The 20,217-nt window shown below is 41.9% G+C and overlaps 1 protein-coding gene across 3 annotated transcripts in view; it reads left to right on the forward strand.

Moving 5' to 3' along the window:
- The window catches only part of LOC134206799 (kinesin-related protein 9-like), a 294,183-nt gene that overhangs the window by 116,085 nt on the left and 157,881 nt on the right, over positions 1-20,217 (forward strand). The window contains exon 1 of one of the 3 annotated variants that reach the window (XM_062682529.1): positions 8,239-8,913. The exons of 1 other annotated variant lie outside the window; for it this stretch is intronic. The gene's annotated coding sequence lies outside the window, so the exon portion shown is untranslated. Of the gene's footprint in view, positions 1-8,238; positions 8,914-20,217 lie in introns of those variants that run through there. One more of the 3 variants, XM_062682530.1, reaches the window with a different exon arrangement.

A 20,217-nucleotide genomic window follows, 5' to 3' on the forward strand; every position in this document is an offset into this window, starting at 1 on the left:
CTCTACGCAAGTTTGTGTTATGAACAAAAATAACAACAAAATTGCAACCATCCTGCTTCTATAAAACGGTGAATATAGAAATTGTTCAACTGCTTAATTTTGGTTTATTTAGCCTTGCTACTTCTATTGGTGAATAAGACCATCTAGATGGGTTATGTAATACTAACTGCGAAATTATGTTTTCAATTTGATACAAACATGTATGAAGTAGCTTAAAATCATATTAAAAAATTAATAATATTGTATAATACGCACTTCAAAAGAAAACGTTCAGAAAATTGTGATAATTATGATACATAATAAAAAATGATATTTCGCGCGTATTGGCCCAGCATTAAGCTCTGAGTCGCGCGGATTTGGCGCGAATTAAATTTCATTCCGCGCGAAAATGGCGCGGATTTGATTTTGGTCGGCGCGGATTTGGCGCGGAAAATATTTCAGGATCCCCGGAACAACCCTGAATATGTGCAGCACGCGTCTCCAGTTCTTCAACGAAGGACCGTTTCACATATTCCAGTCGGCGTGTGTTAAACCGTCGTCCAACTCTCTCCTCCTGCCGACGAATCCGCGCAATGCGCAGGCGCATTTCGCCAATGAGAAGGTGATGATCAGACGCGATATCGGAACTGCGTTTATTGCGTACATCGAGAAGGCTTTGTTTCCATCTTCGGCTGATTCAGATGTGGTCGATTTGATTTTCTGTAAAGCCGTCACACCCACGTGACCTTGTGAACCGGTCGACGACGGAAGAGCGATCCCCCAATCATCATGTCGTAATTACAACAAAATTCTGCGAACAGCTCTTCGTTTTTGCTCATTTCTCCGAGACCATGGCGTCCCATAATGCACTCATGATTCGAGTTGTCGGATCCGATCTTCGCATTGATGTCGCCCACACCTACCTGGATACCTGGTTAGCTACAGCGTCGATACACCTATGCCTGGCGTATTGTAGAGCTCCATAATCGTCGGTCTTGGGCGATGTTCCTCCAGTTTCCCCGAACGTTCAGGGTCCCCAGGTCCGATTCCACCACGTGCAGCCAGCGTGTTCGTGGCCTTCCACGAAGTCGCTGGCCCCTATCTGGTTCTCTGTTGGATATTGTTTCCGATATTCTTTCTTCCAACATTCGCATTAAGTGACCAGCCCAATGTAATCCGCCGTATTTTATACGATTCACAATATTTCCTTCTTTGTATACATGATACATCTCATGATACATGCGTCTGCGCCACACACCATTTTATAGTTTCCCTCCGAGTGTTGTACGCAGCACTTTTCGCTCGAAAACCCCGAAAGCTCTCCGGTCCGCCTCTTTTAACGTCCATGCTTCATGTTCATAAAGGGCCACTGGTTTGAATCAGAGTTTTGTATAGATCAAATTTCGTTTTCGTCTGCATGTTGCGGGACCTAAGCTGGTTACGTAATCCGTAAAAGGCCCTATTTGCAGCAGCAACACGTCTTTTTACTTCACGGGAAACGTCATTGACACATGTCACAAGCGTTCCAAAATAAACAAATTCTTCAACAACTTCGAACACATCCCCATCAATCATTACCTCAGCACCTCAGCATGTACTTTGTCTTGGTAGAATTAATGGTTAAGCCTATCCTTGCCGTCTCCCTCTTCATTGGGACAAGAGCCTCCATTACTGCTCTGCGATCGATTCCAATGAGGTCGATGTCGTCTGCAAAGCCTGGGAGCATATGCGACCGTGTGATGATAGTGCCGTTCCTCTGCACGCCAGATATCCTAATAGTGCCCTCGAGTACAATGTTGAACAATAAATTCGAAAGTGCATCACCCTGCTTCAACCCGTCTAAGGTCACAAACGAGGTTGACACTTCGTCTGCAATCCGAATACTTGATTTCGAGCCATCCAGCGTTGCACGTATCAGTCTTATCAGTTTCGCCGGAAAACCATGTTTCGACATTATCTGCCACAGCTCATTTATTTTCACTGAATCATACGCTGCTTTGAAATCAATGAACAGATGGTGGTGTCTGTTTAACAGGTTACGCGACAGGATTTGTACGCCGAGTTCAGAAGGTGATCCCTCTGGAATTGGCACACTCTAGTCTGTGCCCTTTCGTATAGATTGGGTATGATTGGGCCGATTCAGGTACGCGAAGTACCAATGGTACACTTTACCCAGCATTTGCCGTGTTTGAAGTCACCCATACAGATCTTGATATCATCCTTCGGAATGCTATCAACGACGGCATTGAGTTGACTGTAGGAGTTCTCTTTGTCTTGCAGATCGGCAGCATCGGTTGGCGCATAACATTGGATTATATTAAGGTTTCGGACCCGTGTTCTAAATCTGGCAATGATTATCCTTTCACTTATAGGTTCCCACTTCTTAGGCGCAAAGTGTCTAGGCGCTTAGTAGGAAGTCAACTCTACTATGCATGGGAGCGTGTTCACCTCGTAAACCAGAGTATAGCAGAATTTGTCCCGCCGGCATTCAGTATTCTCCAAAGTTTGGCCAACGGACTTCACTCAGTCCCAGGATTTAACCTGCTGTGCTAGGGTTGAAACGTCCCAAGTTCCGCTTCGTGTCCGTTGTTCCGCGCTAAGAGTCGTTGTCGTAAAATCTGTTCGTATTCTTTCATTATCGGATTCTCGAATAAATGGATGTTTCGGGAACAGTAGGTTGTTGGTTCAAGGTTTCCTATCCACCGGGATGTGACTGCCGTGGAATAGCATTTCATACTCAGCCGCTGGATGCCAGAACAGATGCTGTTGGAGACGCTCGATAAGTCGGGTCAAATTTGTTTAAAATCCTACCCAACACCAGGACCTAGGCACTGGAGTGTATTTTCAGCGCGTGCTAGATTTATCGAACTCATTACCAGCTGTTAAGAATTCAATAAATAAATTGCCGAAGTCGCTTTTTTCTAAGTGAGTAGGTCGGACTAGTGCTGAAGATGGTTTGCTAGGTCCAGTCCTCCCTTGTTTGAGCATGCCCCCATGTGCATATCCTCCGAAAGTGGAAGCATTTCCTTGGTGTTTGGACTTTAATGATTCCTACTTAATATTTTTCATATAAGCTCATATAAGCTTACTTTAACTTGTTGTAGAAAGCAATATTCGAGGATCGAAAAGGCTCATTACAACTTTGAGCACTTTTTGTTTTGTGAGTAGTCGTTTTCTTACGGTAGCCATCTCATGTCGAGTACTCGTCTGACTCGCCTCTGTCTTTGCGTTTGTCCTCTCAAATGTAATCTATTCGATACGAATAACGATGTTGATTTGAACGTTGGAACATCCAAAGAACGAATTTGTGGTGGTTTGGAAGATCATCCAGTTTTAGCCACCGGCCATTCTAAGGTTAGTTTCAGCTTCGCGACAACAGCCAAAGATTGGTATCAAACACGTTCAATGTTGAAGAACTGAAGTTCATGCTGTATGTTTCTGTGAGCATGGTCTTTTGCCTATTTTGGCTCCTTCGTATTGTAGGCTCTTTGAGTGTTTGCATTGTTCATCAGACTAAGATTCTTCGATAAGCCTCTTGTTCCTACAGGTCCCACATTTCAGCATCCGCGTAGGAAAGGCTGAACCATCAACAGTATGATTCTTGATCATAGACAATGTTATTGATCCTGCAGGGGTTGAATCCAAAGCAAAATATGAAAAATCTCAGCAGATCCGTATTTGGGATGAATATGAATATACCAGGGCCGGTAGCGAGTCACTTTTTAGTGACTTAGTCACTATTTTGAGCCAAGTCATAAAAAGTCACTATTTGCATCCAAAAGTCACTAAAGTCACTATTTTCGGAAAATGGTCACTTAAGTCACTATTTTCGCACCGCCGTTTGCAATTCATGTAAACTATGATATTCTTCTCCGTGAATAAATACGTTGTTAAAATACGAGAAGTGCTGAGAACAAAAATTGAGGAGTACTGTGTGTTTTTAAAAGGTATACAAATTATATGATTATGATTAACGATTAATGAATAAAAGCGATGTATGTAATGATTGAAATTGATGATTGATTAATTAACTCGAAGCAATTATGAATATTATTAGTGATTAATGAATAAATGTGAAATTCTGTGATTAACGAATAATGATTAACAGGGTTTCGACTTTTCATTTCAATGAGACCAAAGCAAGCGTTTTTCGGGCCAAGGGAAAATCTTGTTTCGTTGTTTATGTTGAGGATCATCTTTCACCCATCAATCTTTTCTCTAGAATTAGCATTGGAAGATAAACGACAATCTTGCCTATTAGATGAAAATCCTTTTTCGTTTCATTACTTTTACCTCTCACTCACTTTTCGCGAGAATTATCGCAGAACAATTACAAAATTGTTTGGCCGCGCCGGGATTCGAACCCAGAATAGTAACAATAATAGCTGTGGGGATGCGCTTACTTTAGCCACACCACCACGCTATCGGTATGAAAGCGTTAAGTTATTTGTTCCACATAAGCTACTACAATTTGCATTTATGATGCCACGAAAAGACTCGAATATGAAAGAAAAAGAGCAAACCAACGTTTAGCGGCAATCGAAGTGAGCGAAAAATTGTTATCACTCTCCAGGCTGTTTTTCTTTTCCGAAAAGCGATTTCTCCCCCAAAACCTTCGTGAGGGAAAATCATGTGCTCCTGAGATTGAGTGAGCATTACGAACCCTGATGATTAATGATTAAATCATATTTTTTGTATTATTTTGATACGAGAATAATGATTAAATAACCGATTATTCATTAATCATGATTAAATTTATGATTAATCACTAATGCTTGCAGACCACACGATTATGCATTAATCATGATTAAATCTATGATTAATCTCTAATGCTTGCAGACCACACAGCGAATCTTGGGCATACGTTTAGACAACTCCAATAAGAAGAGTAGGGTTTTGTTTTCGATAGCAAAATGTTGTTGAGCAGGGACTCCACGTTTGAAGTCTATGCTTACCTAATTATTTGGATATTTTCAAGCCATTAGTGAACGCATTAAACACTTGAGCACTCGTTTAACAAGCATTATAAGGGTAAGAACTTCACTTGTTGTCATTTTTCATCGTTTCTGAATATCCATTTTTGTCACGTCAGTTTTGACATAATGCCGAGGTATTTCTTATTTTCTTATTAATTAACCCTTCTACGGCAAACCACACAGCATGATGTATACCATCATTGTTCGATTTTTTTTGTCAGGATATTAGTTCCTTTTCTTAAAGTATTGAAGGTTTTATATTGTTTTCATAGTATTCATCTAGAAAAAAGCAGGGTCTATACAAAAATTTAAAACACAAAAATGTTCCATGATTTATACAGAAATTGTATTTTTCGGATTCACTTGTCATAAGACGAGTTTGTACAATCCCATTGAATTCCACCACTTAATTGTATCTTGACAGATACGTATTTCGACCTCAACAGTAAGGCCGTCATCAGTGTCTCGTACTTGACTCGACTCGACGAAGTCACATCATCACATCGACTGTATGATGGATCGACTGTATGTTTAATTCTATTTATTGAACGGCTACTCAGTCTTACAATTTTCACAACGAATTTATTATTTACCCGACGTTTCGACACGGGAATTGTGTCTTTTTCCCTTGAAAAACGGCTACTCAGTCTTACAATTTTCACAACGAATTTATTATTTACCCGACGTTTCGACACGGGAATTGTATCTTTTTCCCTTGAAAAAGACACAATTCCCGTGTCGAAACGTCGGGTAAATAATAAACTCGTTGTGAAAATTGTAAGACTGAGTAGCCGTTCAATAAATAGACTTATATATATTTTTTCTCCTGGAGGAACTTTAACTGTAATTTCTATAAAACTCCACCTTGAATTTGAGAAATAATTTTCGGAAGGTTTTTTTAGGAATTCATCAAATAATATCTTCAGGAATTCTCAAAGCGATTTCCACCGGAATTCAATAATAAATCCGCTTGTATTTAAGGAAGATTTTTTTCAGGGATTCCCGGAGAATTTTTACAAGAATTAACGTTGCAATTCCCGCGAAAATTCCTGAAGGACAGCAGGAATGTCTGTAAAATATTCCGCCTTGAATTTATGATAAGAAAGAATTACCTGAAGCTTTTGTGCTGACATTCGCCATCGGATTTCTGTTAAAATTTCCGTTTGAACTCCTGGAGTTTAATTTCCCAAGAATTGAAGTATTTTCCGCACAATTTCTGAAATAAATCCTAAAGGTTTTCACAAGGATTTTCCACAGACATTTAACTTCTGCTGGAATTTCTGAAAAAAATCTTCAGAGTTTTCCAAAGCTATTTCTGCATCAAATTCAAGATTTTGGATCACATTTCACGAAACTTGAGCAACTTTGTTAGATTGTTATATTCTGAATTATTTCTATCTGGATATAAATAAAAATAATTATCATATTTTTATATGAGTTCAAATAATTTGTATACAGAAGTTTTGTTCAAAAAACGAGTTTACATTATTTTATGACCTGATTTTTACGTAAGTTTGTCTAATGATCAACAATTACAACAAAGCTCCAATTATCATTTTCTTTATAAAACGTTGATTATAGAAATATAGACTGCTTCATTCTTGTTTGCTTAGTTTCGGAACGTTGGTGAACAGGACCATCTAGAAGGGATGTGCTACTAATGGATATTTTCTTTGTTCTTTTTCAATGTGGTAAAATCATGTAGAAAGTCAATTTAACTCTACTGGAAGAGAAAACGTTCAGTAAATTGTGATAGCAAAAATTGATATTTTTCGCGCGTAGTTGGCGCGAATTGGATTTCATGTCGTGCGGAAATGTCGCGTATTTGATTTCAGTCGGCGCGTATTTGGCGTCGGTCGAAACTAAAATATGGTAAAACTCATGTTATATCTTAGTCCTGTTTTTTTTTTTGAGTAAAATCGGTTCACGGTCAACCGAGATCAGGTGCTCGAATGGCAAATGGGCACTGTATGTATTTAAATTTGTTATTATTAAAAATGATGTTATTGATTATTAAAAATCCCTATTTCCGGCGAAGATGGGCACGGCAGTAATCCTCATGCATTTGTAATTTTTGTCTATTCTTGATTTCTGATAGCATTATAGATAAGGATTTGAAAAAAAAAAATGATATCACTAGTTTCCAATCCACTACGAGTTATACAGTGACAATGGAAATGCTACTCAGCTCACTATCTGGTTAATACTTCATACAAAAGTCACTATTTGGTCACTTTTTCTGCATCTGAAAGTCACTATTTGGTCACTTTTTTCGTCCTCGTTGGTCACTAAGTCACTATTTTGAACGGCATTTATCGCTACCAGCCCTGATATACCCTAGGGCCCTCCTTAGCCGTGCGGTAAGACGCGCGACTACAAAGCAAGACCATGCTGAGGGTGGCTGGGTTCGATTCCCGGTGCCGGTCTAGGCAATTTTCGGTTTGGAAATTGTCTCGACTTCCTTGGGCATAAAAGTATCATCGTGCTAGCCTCATGATATACGAATGCAAAAATGGTAACTTGGCTTAGAAACCTCGCAGTTAATAACTGTGGAAGTGCTTAATGAACACTAAGCTGCGAGGCGGCTCTGTCCCAGTGTGGGGATGTAATGCCAATAAGAAGAAGAAGAAGATGAATATACCCTTTGTGAATTTAAATATTAAAATTACTTGGTCGTATTATACAGTAATCGGTGGTTTTGGTCCTTCAATTCATGACATAAATAGCCGGATTTATTTAAGTAGGATTCTTTTTAAAATCCCATGCAATTATAATTGTCCAATCTAAATAGGATTTACTTATTTAGAGCCACCCTACCTCCAAATGAAGAAAAAGGAAATATTGCTCTTGTTTGAAGCCCGCTGCTTCGCATGTGCCATCGTGCAAACATCATAAAGCCGGCTGTTTGTGTTGAGTGGTTTTCTGTTTAGCGCTGACTCGATGTAGTGTAGAAGTTGTCGCAGGCAGCACAATCAAATCCAAAACAAGAAAAAGTGCATGGCCACGCGAGTTTCCGACGTCACGAGAGCGCCCGCAATCTTCCGTCCGACCGACGACCGACAACAGAACTGACCGGTGGTGAAGCGCGAGAGTGGGTGAAATTCACTCACGGACTGCTCGAATTTCAATCCATCATCAGATTTTCAATCACACACAACAGTCGTCGGTGTAGTGAACGAACGGGGTGAGAGCGAATTTCGCGGGAGAATCACGGCGGATTGTCCGGTTGAGATGGGGCCGCCGCCGCATACGATGGGGTTGGAGCGTACGGAGCGGAGTCTTGTTTGGTTGGGTCTTGGGTCCGTCCGAGCATCCCGCACCGTACCGAAGTTAGTCGCTTGCCATGTTCACTCGCGATCGGTTGGACTGCTGCTCCTCCACAACAACAATAACGAACGACACGGACTCCGGGAGTTTGTTGGGACCTTATTAGCGGGGTTTTCCGCGTTTCCTGCAATCAACGAAGACGGGTTATCCTCCTCGTTGAAGTGTGTTTATTCCGTTTTTGTTTCGCTTCGGTCTCCCAAACATATAACCCCATGCCGATTTGGAGAGCTTCCACATTGCATTTTCGCGCGACACTGATTAGCGAAAGAGATTGTTTGGTGGTGCAAGAAGAAAAGTTTTGCGGTGCGCGCGTGCAAGACACAGATCGCTTGCTGCATTTATGTTGGAAAATAGTGGCGAAACAGCGAGAAAATAAGGAAGAAAGTAAAGTGGAAGCGCAGTGAAAATTGGGCCCGAGCGAATTTTGCCCAGCAGTACCAGTTTCCGATTGTGTGATTACTTACTGCAAGTTGGAGCTGTGCAGCGACTGAAAACCAAAAATCGAAAAAGAAGAAAATACGAAGAGAATACCAATTTTGTGGTGCATGATAGATCTACACAGAAGACGGTGTTCGTTGAAAGTCGAAGATCTGGATTGCATGCTGCCAAATGCGCGGTTCTGGTGAATAATGTTAGTAACTAACATCATTTTATAGAAGCAAATTGATAACAGAACGATATCAGCCGGACCGTACCGGGGCGAGTGAGTGAGAGAGATAAAATCGTTTGTTAGGGGTTTTCTTTTGTCGAGATAACGCAATTGTTCGGTTCGGATCCAGAAGTGAGTGCAACCGCTAGCGGCTGGAGGCGATAATGGGGAAAAGACAAAACGATGTCGGACGGGGCCTGTGTAGGATTCGTTTCAACAGTTGTTGCTGTTGAGCAATCGCGACCAAGTTGGTGTTGTGTGCATACGAAATGGTTTCTTTAACACCACCCCGAGCTGGGAGCAGTAAATTTGAATATGGATGCACATCAGTTCGAAGCGTACCCACACTGCATGTATTTTGGATTTCGAGCGAATTAAAAGTAACAGGGCTGGTGGCGACCAGCGATACACGATAAGATCGATTAAATAATTTTATGTTTTTGGAGAAGTGATTGAAATGCGAATGTAGATTAGTTTATGGTTCGAAGCTATTGGATTGTGTACAAATCAGAAGAATTTCTTGAGGAAATTGCAGATGAACTTTATGTAGGAATTCAGGAGGATTCGCTTGAAAATGCAGAAGAATACTTGTCATAAGACGAGTTTGTACAATTCCATTTAATTCCGGAATTAAATGGAATTCTACGAACTCGTCTTATGACAAATAAAAACATTCCACTAAAAGTTCAAAACATTTTTCATCAATGCAGAAGAAGTTCTCGTGTAAATTTAGAAGAATTCCGAATAATTTTCCATGGAAATTTAGGAAAATTATTCCTTTGAAATTTCGATGTTTTTTTCCGAAAAAAACAGATGAATTTCTCGGAAAAATCCAGAACGAATTCTCGTGAAAATTCAGGTGAATTTTTGGAGTTGAATTTTTTTTAGTTACGCTACTTCCTGGCGTTTCGGCTAGAACGACGTACTTCTCTTCCATCGGTCGAAAGCGTCATACAACTTTGCTGACTACTGTTTCAGCAAACTGCTTTTCCGGCGTAAAAAACCACGTAGTCGATTGTCAACTTCCGTGTACCTCCTGCCCAATCCTAATCCAAAAATATCACCAACTCTTTAGTTTTCTTGGCTTCTAGTCTCAACTTCCAGTTTGTGAAACCTTTGAGGTAGCGTACCACGCGCGTTGCAGCTATTCAATCCGCCTCCGTGGAAGCGCTAAACTTAAGGTCAAGAATTCCCACATTCGGAGCTATGTAGGCCGTGCAACACATCGCAAAATAGAGAAGGGCACCAACCACGCTTCGGTACTTCGTACCATCTTCGAATGATTTGTTTGCAACCTCGTTTTTTAGATTGTCCGAATCCATAGGCGTTCTTGGCTAAGCTAATTTAAGCTCAGACCCACTCGTATACTTGGCTAGAGACACTGAACACAATGTCATCCTCTTTCTGTACATCCAGGAAGAGCTTCACATGACCGAAGTCATGAATTTTGAAATGCTGACTTCGCTGATTCTGAACTCCGGATAGTCTTCGCCTCACTCTCTGATCCGATGAGGAAATTATCGACGTATTTGATCAGATATATTTTAAGCCTGTTTGCCACGAATAGATCCGCTGAGCTTGCTCGGAATCCCATTTTTATCAAAATAGTGTAAGGCCATTTGTTGGTCAAATGCCGTTTCGCCGAACGCCATTTAACCGAAAGATTCACTCTGCCGTTTTCCCGTATAGTTGAAACATGTTCCTCAAATTGTAAGAAATGCGAAGTGGGTAATGAGAATCAATTGCTTAGTAATAAGGTATATATTATGACAATTGAATTGAGAGTGTGAAATGTAAAATCTAAAATTAGAAGTGAGTAATGAGAAAAGAGAAGTAAGTGGTAAAAAGTGTGATTTAAGAAGTGAGAAGTTCCTCCGTCAAAAATTTCTTCTATCTTTTACTGTCTTCCTCCTTTCTTTTTCCTGTCGCACGTCTCTCCACTAATTTCTTAAGTCCTACCTTTCATTTCCCAACTCACTCTTCACTTCTCACTTCACACTTCTAACATCTCATTTCTCACTTCTCACTTCTATTTCTGAGTGTTCGCTTCCCATTACTCATTTCGAACATCTCTTTTCTCATTTTGTACTACTGACTTTTCACTTCACACCAATTTTAACCTGAGACAAGACGTGCAGAGATGCTGTTTTTTTGTCTTTATTAGTGAGACTTTCAGCCCTTTTGGCCCTTATTTTTCTTTTCATCACAGTTGATCATGGATTTTCAACTGTTTCACCTAAGTGCCGTGTAGACTTTTCTTAGCATAACAAAAATGTTTTTAATTTGATATTCGTAGCCTGCTAATGTCCCCCTTCTTGCCGCAAACCTTCGTAGCTTCGTAGCTGACGAGGTATCTCCGTAGTGGTAGACGATGCGCACGTCCAAATGCTTCAGCACTATCTTCTTTTCCGCTAAAACCAGCAGCACCCGTAGTGTGAGATACTTGGTCACAAGGGCGAACACCTCGTCGTAAACGACTTGGACTCGTTCCTCTAGATTTTGTAGACATAGGCTGCCTATCACTTTCTTGCCTTTCGGAAGGCCGCCTTTCACAAATATCGCTCTTGATTGGACACTGCTTGACACATGATCCGACAATCAGCTAGGTAGCACTCCACGAATGCGACACCTTATTGACTTCATCCACCGTTCACTCCTTCATCGTCTTTATCCCATCGCAGCGACTGGATCTTCATCCGGCTCAGCATTTTCTACGTCATAATAGTTCTCTTTTTCTTCAATATCTTTCCGTTGTTTTCTTCTTTCGATTGCACTACCGGAAGAGGCCACTCCAACTTGCGCATCCTTTCAAGAGGCTCGGAAGCCTCTTTTCAATAGACTCGGAAATCTCCTTTCAAGAGGCTCGGAAGCCTCCTATCAAGTGGCTCAGAAGCCTTCTTTTCAAGAGGCTCGGAAGCCTCCTGTCAAGAGGCTCGGAAGCCTCCTGTCAAGAGGCTCGGAAGCCTCCTTTCGAAAGGATCGGAAGCCTCCTGTCAAGAGGCTCGGAACCCTCCTGTCAAGAGGCTTGGAAGCCTCCTGTCAAGAGCTTCGGAAGCCTCCTGTCAAGAGGCTCGAAAGCCTCCTGTCAAGAGGATCGGAAGCCTCCTTAAAGAGGATCGGAAGCCTCCTTTCAAGAGGCTCAGAAGCCTCCTTTCAAGAGGCCTGGAAGCCTCCTTTCAAGAGGCTCAGGCCTCCTTTCAAGAGGCTCAGAAGCCTCCTTTTAAGAGGCTCAGAAGCCTCCTTTCAAGAGGCTCGGAAGCCTCCTTTCAAGAGGCTCAGGAAGCCTCCTTTAAGAGGCTCGGAAGCCTCCTTTCAAGAGGCTCGAGCCTCCTTTCAAGAGGCCTCAAGCCTCCTTTAAGAGGCTCAGAAGCCTCCTTTCAAGAGGCTCAAGCCTCCTTTCAAGAGGCTCAGAAGCCTCCTTTCAAGAGGCCTGGAAGCCTCCTTTCAAGAGGCTCGGAACCATCCTTTCAAGAGGCCTCGGAAGCCGCCTTTCAAGAGGCTCAGAGGCTCCCTTCAAGAGGCTCGGAAGCCGCCTTTCAAGAGACTCGGAAGCCTTCTTTCAAGAGGCTCGGAAGCCTCCTTTCAAGAGGCTCGGAAGCCTCCTTTCAAGATGCTCGGAAGACTCCTTTCAAGAGGCTCGGAAGCCTCCTTTCAAGAGGCTCGGAAGCCTCCTTTCAAGAGGCTCGGAACCATCCTTTCAAGAGGCTCGGAAGCCGCCTTTCAACAGGCTCGGAAGCCTCCTTTCAAGAGGCACGGAAGCCTCCTTTCAAGAGGCTCGGAAGCCTCCTTTCAAGAGGCTCGGAAGCCTCCTTTCAAGAGGCTCGGAAGCCTCCTTTCAAGAGGCTTGGAAGCCTCCTTTCAAGAGGCTTGGAAGCCTCCTTTCAAGAGACTCGGAAGCCTCCTTTCAAGAGGCTCGGAAGCCTCCTTTCAAGAGACTCGGAAGCCTCCTTTCAAGAGGCTCGCAAGCCGGCTTCCAAGAGGCTTGGAAGCCTCCTTTCAAAAAGGCTCGGAAGCCTCCTTTCAAGAGGCTCGGAAGCCTCCTTTCAAGCGGCTCGGAAGCCTCCTTTCAAGAGGCTCGGAAGCCTCCTTTCAAGAGGCTCGGATGCCTCCTTTCAAGAGGATCGGAAGCCTCCTTTCAAGAGGCTCGGAAGCCTCCTTTCAAGAGGCTCGGAAGCCTCCTTTCAAGAGGCTCGGAAGCCTCCTTTCAAGAGGCTCGGAAGTCTCCTTTCAAGAGGCTCGGAAGCCTCCTTTCTAGAGGCTCGGAAGCCTCCTTTCAAGAGGCTCGGAAGTCTCTTCTCAAGAGGCTTGGGAGCATCCTTTTAAGAGGCCCGGACGCCTCCTTTCAAAAGGCTCGGAAGCCTCCTTTCAAAAGGCTCGGACGCGTCCTTTCAGGAGGCTCGGAAACCTACTTTAAAGAGGCTCGGAAGCCTCCTTTCAAGAGGCTCGGGCGCGGCCTTTCAGGAGGCTCGGAAGTCTCCTTTCAAGAGGCTTGGAAGCATCCTTTCAAGAGGCTCGGAAGCCTCCTTTCAAAAGCCTCGGAAGCCTCCTCTCCAGAGGCTCGCAAGCCGGCTTTCAAGAGACTCGGGATCCTACTTTCCAGAGGCTCACAAGCCTCCTTTCAAGAGGCTCGGGAGCCTCCTTTCAAGATGCTCGGAAGCTTCCTTTCAAAAGGCTCGGAAGCCTCCTTTCCAGAGGCACGCATGCGTTCTTTCAGGAGGCTTGGAAGCCTCCTTTCAAGAGGCTCGGAAATCTCCTTTCAAGAGGCTTGGAAGCATCCTTTTAAGAGGCCGGACGCCTCCTTTCAAAAGGCTCGGAAGCCTCCTTTCCAGAGGCACGCATGCGTTCTTTCAGGAGGCTTGGAAGCCTCCTTTCAAGAGGCTCGGAAATCTCCTTTCAAGAGGCTTGGAAGCATCCTTTTAAGAGGCCCGGACGCCTCCTTTCAAGAGACTCGGAAACCTCCTTTCAAGAGGCTCGGAAGCCTCCTTTCAAGAGGCTCGGACGCGGCCTTTCAGGAGGCTCGGAAGCCTCCTTTCAAGAGGCTCGGAAGTCTCCTTTCAAGAGGCTTGGAAGCATCCTTTAAAGAGGCTCGCAAGCCGGCTTTCAATAGGCTTGGAAACATCTTTTCAAGAGGCTCGGAAGCCTCCTTTCAAGAGGCTTGGAAGCCACCTTTCAAGAGGCTCGAAAGCCTCCCTTCAAGATGCTCGGAAGCCTCCTTTCAAGAGGCACGCATGCGTTCTTCCAGGAGGCTTGGAAGCCTCCTTCCAAGAGGCTCGGAAGTCTCCTTTCAAGAGGCTTGGAGGCATCCTTTTAAGAGGTCCGGACGCCTCCTTTCAAGAGGCTCGAAAGCCTCTTTTAAAAAGGCTCGGAAGCGTCCTTTCAGGAGGCTCGGAAGCCTCCTTTCAAGAAACTCGGAAACCTCCTTTCAAGAGACTCGGAAACCTCCTTTCAAGAGACTCGGAAGCCTCCTTTCAAGAGGCTCGGAAGCCTCCTTTCAAGAGGCTCGGAAGCCGCCTTTCAAGAGGCTCGGACGCGGCCTTTCAGGAGGCTCGGAAGTCTCCTTTCAAGAGGCTTGGAAGCATCCTTTAAAGAGGCTCGGAAGCATCCTTTAAAGAGGCTCGGAAGCCTCCTTTCAAGAGGCTCGGAAGCCGCCTTTCAAGAGGCTCGGAAGCCTCCTTTCAAATGGCTCCGAAGCCCTCTTTCAAATGGCTCCGAATCCTCCTTTTCAAGAGGCTCGGAAGCTTCCTTTCAAGAGGCTCGGAAGCTTCCTTTCAAAAGCCTCAGAAGCCTCCTTTCCAGAGGCTCGCAAGCCGGCTTTCAAGAGCCTCGGAGGCCTGTTTTCAAGAGGCTCGGAAGCCTTTTTTCAAAATGCTCGCAAGCCTTCTTTCAAGAGACTCGGGATCCTACTTTCCAGAGGCTCGCAAGCCGGCTTTTCAAGAGGCTTGGAAGCAGCCAAAGCCGTCATCTCCCCTATATAAATAAATAAATTGATCTTCTACTCAAAACAACTAGCTCCAACGGATTCAACTTGCAAACTCGCGTTAGTTAATTTTCTTAGCATCTTGAATCATCATCTTTACGACCGAGCTGAAAAAGGGCCATTTATAGTAAAAATCAAGAATTTTTTTTTATTTAGTATTTACTTGATCGAACTGCACAGTATGCAAAGCTGTATTCAGCGATTTTCCATGCAGCTAAGGTGGCGTAAAAGCTTCATATCTCGGGTATTTATTCAAAAGGACGTATGTGATTTTGTAAACAAAGATTCAAACGCCGATTTGTCGAATCTGATAGCACTCCCACGCAAACCATCACCACAGACAGGTAGAGGAAGCCTTCGGCTACCTGTTGGTGGTGTTGGTTTGCGGGGGAGTTCCATCAGATTGGATAAACCGACTTTTGAATCTTTGTTTACAAAATCACATACGTCCTTTTGAATAAGTACCCGAGATATTAATTTACATTTTTTTTTGTTATGGCTCCTATAATAATTTGGAATTTTTATAGAAATATTCGCTAAAAATGTTTTAAAAACAATTCTTTGACAGTATTGTTGTGTTGAGCCATTTTGTTCTGCAAGTGCGCAAAAAATCATTCTCTTCTATCCAATTTTCTCTCCAAACCATTCTATTACAATTGAACATCTGCCATAAATGAACCGAATGGATCGGGGAAAACTGATAGAGGGCAGTGAATCATATGACATTTGCCAGATTATGGGAACAAATATTGTTAGTTTGAAAATAGGTCACAAATCAATAGTTCACTATTGAAAATATTAGATTTCAATGATAGTTTTGAATCTTAGTTTAGTTTGCAATCTAGTTGTGACAAAATTATGAAAATCCGTTGAGAAAATCCGAATTAAACTCCAAAACCTATCATTCGTGACGGTGTCGAGATTTCCAAATTTAGAAATGTACCCCCATTTGCATCGAAAACAAAGACTTAGCTAGTCCTACGTCAAAAATGATCGTGGAACAGCGGCGAACATCCACGAACCAACCGTGCTGCCAAAAGAAGCGAATACATTTCTGGGATAGGAATTATATTCATCGATGTTTCAAATTTAATTAATTTGATAAAGTTTAATTTAATTAATATTGATTATAGTTATAAAATGGTCAAAGTGGTTTATTTTGAAACGTTATCAAGAAATAGGGATGAGATCTATTTGGGAAGCACAGCTATTTCCTTTCTTAATATTTATTGATAGTCAAAATTCCAACTGAATTACTTTGTTTTGCACTCGCAGCCTCAACTTTGCACAACGCAACGTCAAAATTGTGACAAATCTGCACCATTTTCTTAAAAAAGTACAAAAAATCAAGGCATTTGTTTGGAACAAATCCGAGAAAAACACGTTATGAATGGACCCAAATGGTCCATCTCTCCTTTTTTGTTAGAATCATCTATTCGGAAATAAACTTAAAGAAAGCTAAATCTTGATGACATTTACTTCCCTCATGATTGGCTCTCACTCGGATGTGCCTCCCCACCAGCCCTGCTAAGAAATGAAATGCAGCATAAATCAAGCGTGTTAAGGCAAAACGCAAGACTGATTTTGGTCTCCGATGGATGCAGCTGTTGCTGCTGCTGCTGCATCCATCCAAACCAGTGCAAAGAGAGTGGGCTCGCAACCGCCCGCCACAGCTTCTCCAGTGGAGGACGAAGCCTTCGACGACGACGACGGTATCCAACGGAACACGTTTTCTTCGCTACACCGGGGAGCAGCCCCTGACTGACTGACTGCTAGTAGGAACCTGGTGAAGTTACAAGGCGGCTTTGGAAGTGTTGGTGCTGATGCTGAAGTTGTTGTTGCTGCTGATGCCCATTTGCCGGAATGCAAAGGCGTCGATTGCATTCATAAAAGCGAAGCATGATACCAGGAGAGAAGTTGGTTCGAATTGAAGTCTGCATTTAGCATCATCTCATGATCGTTGTAGCAAACTGTTGAGGCTCCTACATTTATTGGTGCATTACGGCCACGCACGGCATTATTACTGGTCGGTGTGCAACTGGTCGACGGGCATGATTGTTGCTTGTTGGGAGACTGCTGAAGCTGAATGCTTGCTGGGGAGTTAAGGCTCTTTACCGCTGCGCTGCGCTGGCTGCCGTGCGTGGGCAATCGGGTGGTAGGCTTTAATTTGTATTTTGATTGAGAGTACTCGATTGACAAGGGTCGAAAAAAAAACCTTTGGTTCTGGGGATTGAAATGATCTTTCGAAATAATGACATCATGAATTTGGAAACAGTGTTTGGCTATGATACGTTTGCGTTGAAAGCTGTCTGAAAATAGTTTGATATCCGAATACGGACAGAGTCATAATTGTAATATCGTTCGACTGGAAAAGTTGAACGAATGGCACATCTGCTCGGTATAACGATGATCCATCCTAGAAATTGAGTAAGTTTTCAAATCTCTTGCCTTTCTATTGAAGAGATGGACTTGAAGCCACTGTATGCTCCATAGTCTGATTCTTATTATTGCACTTTTATACAGATTTGTCCATTCTACATTTGAAATGTAGAAGTAAGATCAAGGAGTGTAATTGCCGTTAAAAAAATGCGAAAAACAAGCAACAAAAGTGACAAGCGATAATGCCTTTGATTCTATCTGCAGAGAATAAAACCAATGTTGCGTTCTATTTTATCTGCAACAAATATGGTGATGGGGTATTTGTTGTGAACTTTTCACACTGCGATTATTTGTATATTTGTTCAAACGCAAAACTGATATCATGTCAACAGATGACTATAGCTTTGTGTAAATATTGACAACTAATAAATTTTTAACCGACAACCATCGATTTTTTTTCAAAATCACGGCAAGCAATCATTGTTCTATCCTGTTGCAGTTTGGAACGAACGCTTGTTGCGAGTTGCGTTTGCTCTGATATTTACAAGAGAGGATAACGTCATTGGGTTTGGTTCAGTTTTACATTCGCTGAGTGAGATAGATTGATTTCGATTTTTCTAACAGCAGCTAGTCACTTTCAGCAGACTAAATTGCACGTTTTTTTTCGAGCAAAGATGACTAAGTCAATTTTCTCTTCTTCCCATACTGGGACATTTTCACCTTGCAATGCTTCCACGGGTATTAAGTGTAAGGCAGCTAAGTCAAGTTAGTCCAGAGAATTTTTAGCACTAAAATTTTCCAGACCAGGCCGGAGATCGAACCTAATCACCTACAGCTTGGCCTTGCTATCTGACCGCTATAGACAAGCCTTATACATATTTTACCTTTTTCGTAGAGCTTCTTTTACTTCTTTTTTGAGTGATAAAATGGTCTACTTTTCTATACCAATGAAATGGATGCTTTAATGACCATTATACAAATGGGTTGCATAATAGCGCAACTAGGGTAAAGTGCCCAATAGTGGACCCCCAACCAATAGTGGACCCTCCAGCCATTTTTTCATTATTACAGCACAAAGTAAACATTTTGCTATGAAATTCCATCGGGAGATCCTACCTTACAGTCCTATGATTTGATTACATGCATTGAAAATGCTATGGAAAGAAAAATTAGATGATTTTTTACAATTCTATAAAAAATAAACACGAAAGTGTCCATTATAGGAATATTTTGGGGGGTCCATAATAGGAAAGAAGAACGTCCCGAAACGAAACATGAAAATCAAATGAAGTGTCGACTATAGGGAAGCAATTTCCTATTATGGACCCCCAGGGGGTCTACTGTTGGGCAAGTTTAGTCCGACTTTACAATGTTAATTTCAAAGAATATCGTCGAGTATTTGAGTGTTTTATGTATGTATCGTGAAGAGGAGATGCAGAGCTTGATATTAGATATCACGCCAAATTTATATTTTGAAAATATCCACTCCTTATGCCAGGAAGAGCAAAATTTCGCTACTAGGGGGTCCACTATTGGGCATTTTACCCTAGTTGCAAAAAGATAATTTTTCCAGCACAAATTGTACGTTTATCAAACGGGGCTTGCCGAGCTGTATAAATACTATGAGTGCTGAAAACATTGAGTTTTGCATTGCAACGAACTGCACACGCTATTATTGCAAAGGCGAAAAATAGTCTTTTATATGATAAATTTGTACCAAAATTGTACAATTTAATTCACTTCACATGATTATTCTTGCCAATAAATCTTGTTGCTGCAGAGATCCATCAGATTTCATGTTATCGTGCTACATTGCATAGGTTGACATAACGTGAAGCGAAAGATGAACCTGCCTTTGAAGATTTTTGATGCGGCATTTTTCGTTTAATTTGATTTGTTCATAAGTGTTGAATTTTTAAGTTTTTCCAATACTGACCAAAAGTTACTATTTGATCACTTTTCCTGTAACTGAAAGTCACTATTTGGTCTCTTTTTTCGTCAGCGTTGGTTACTTAAGTAATGATTTTGATCAAAATTATAGGTTACCAGCCCTGCAAATGACCTTATGCCAAATAGACCTATGCAGGGGTTCATCGATTTTACTCACCCGATGGATTTTGACATTTGAGCGGGTCGTCCACTCGAACAAAAGTTCATTTTGCGTTCATTATGCGACCCGTCACAATTTCTTGGGGGAGTTAATTGTGCGTTAGTCTATTTAGTCCCTGAAAATTTGAATGAATTTCCCATGGAAAATCGATTTCTTCTGAAGATTCGAAAGAACTTACTCTGGAAATAAGAACGAATTACCTTTGAAATTTAAAATAAATTTATTTATTAGGACATTAATTCTGGAAATTTGAATGAATTTCCTCAGGAAATTCGAATATGCTTCCTCTGAAAATTTGAATTTGAAAGTTTCCTCTGGAAATTCAAATGAATTTCTTCTGGAAACTTGAATGAATTTTCTCTGGAATTTCAATTTCAAATTGGAATTTCAAATGAATTTCCTCTGGAAATTCGAATGAATTTTCTCTGGAAACTCGAATAAATATCCTCTGGAAATTAAATGATTTTCCTCTGGAAATTCGAGTGAATTTCTTCTGGAAATTCGACTGAATTTCTTCTGGAAATTCGAATGAATTTCTTCTGAAAATTCGAATGAATTTCTTCTGGAAATTCGAATGAATTTCTTCTGGAAATTCAAATGCATTTCCTCTGAAAATTCGGATGAATTTCCTCTGGAAATTCGGATGAATTTCTTCTGGAAATTCGGATGAATTTCCTCTGGAAATTCGGATGAATTTCCTCTGGAAATTCGGATGAATTTCCTCTGGAAATTCGGATGAATTTCCTCTGGAAATTCGGATGAATTTCCTCTGGAAATTCGTATGAATTTTTTCTGGAAATTCGTATGAATTTTTTCTGGA

Source organism: Armigeres subalbatus, chromosome 1, assembly GCF_024139115.2.
Source record: "Armigeres subalbatus isolate Guangzhou_Male chromosome 1, GZ_Asu_2, whole genome shotgun sequence".
Lineage (NCBI taxonomy): Eukaryota > Metazoa > Arthropoda > Insecta > Diptera > Culicidae > Armigeres > Armigeres subalbatus.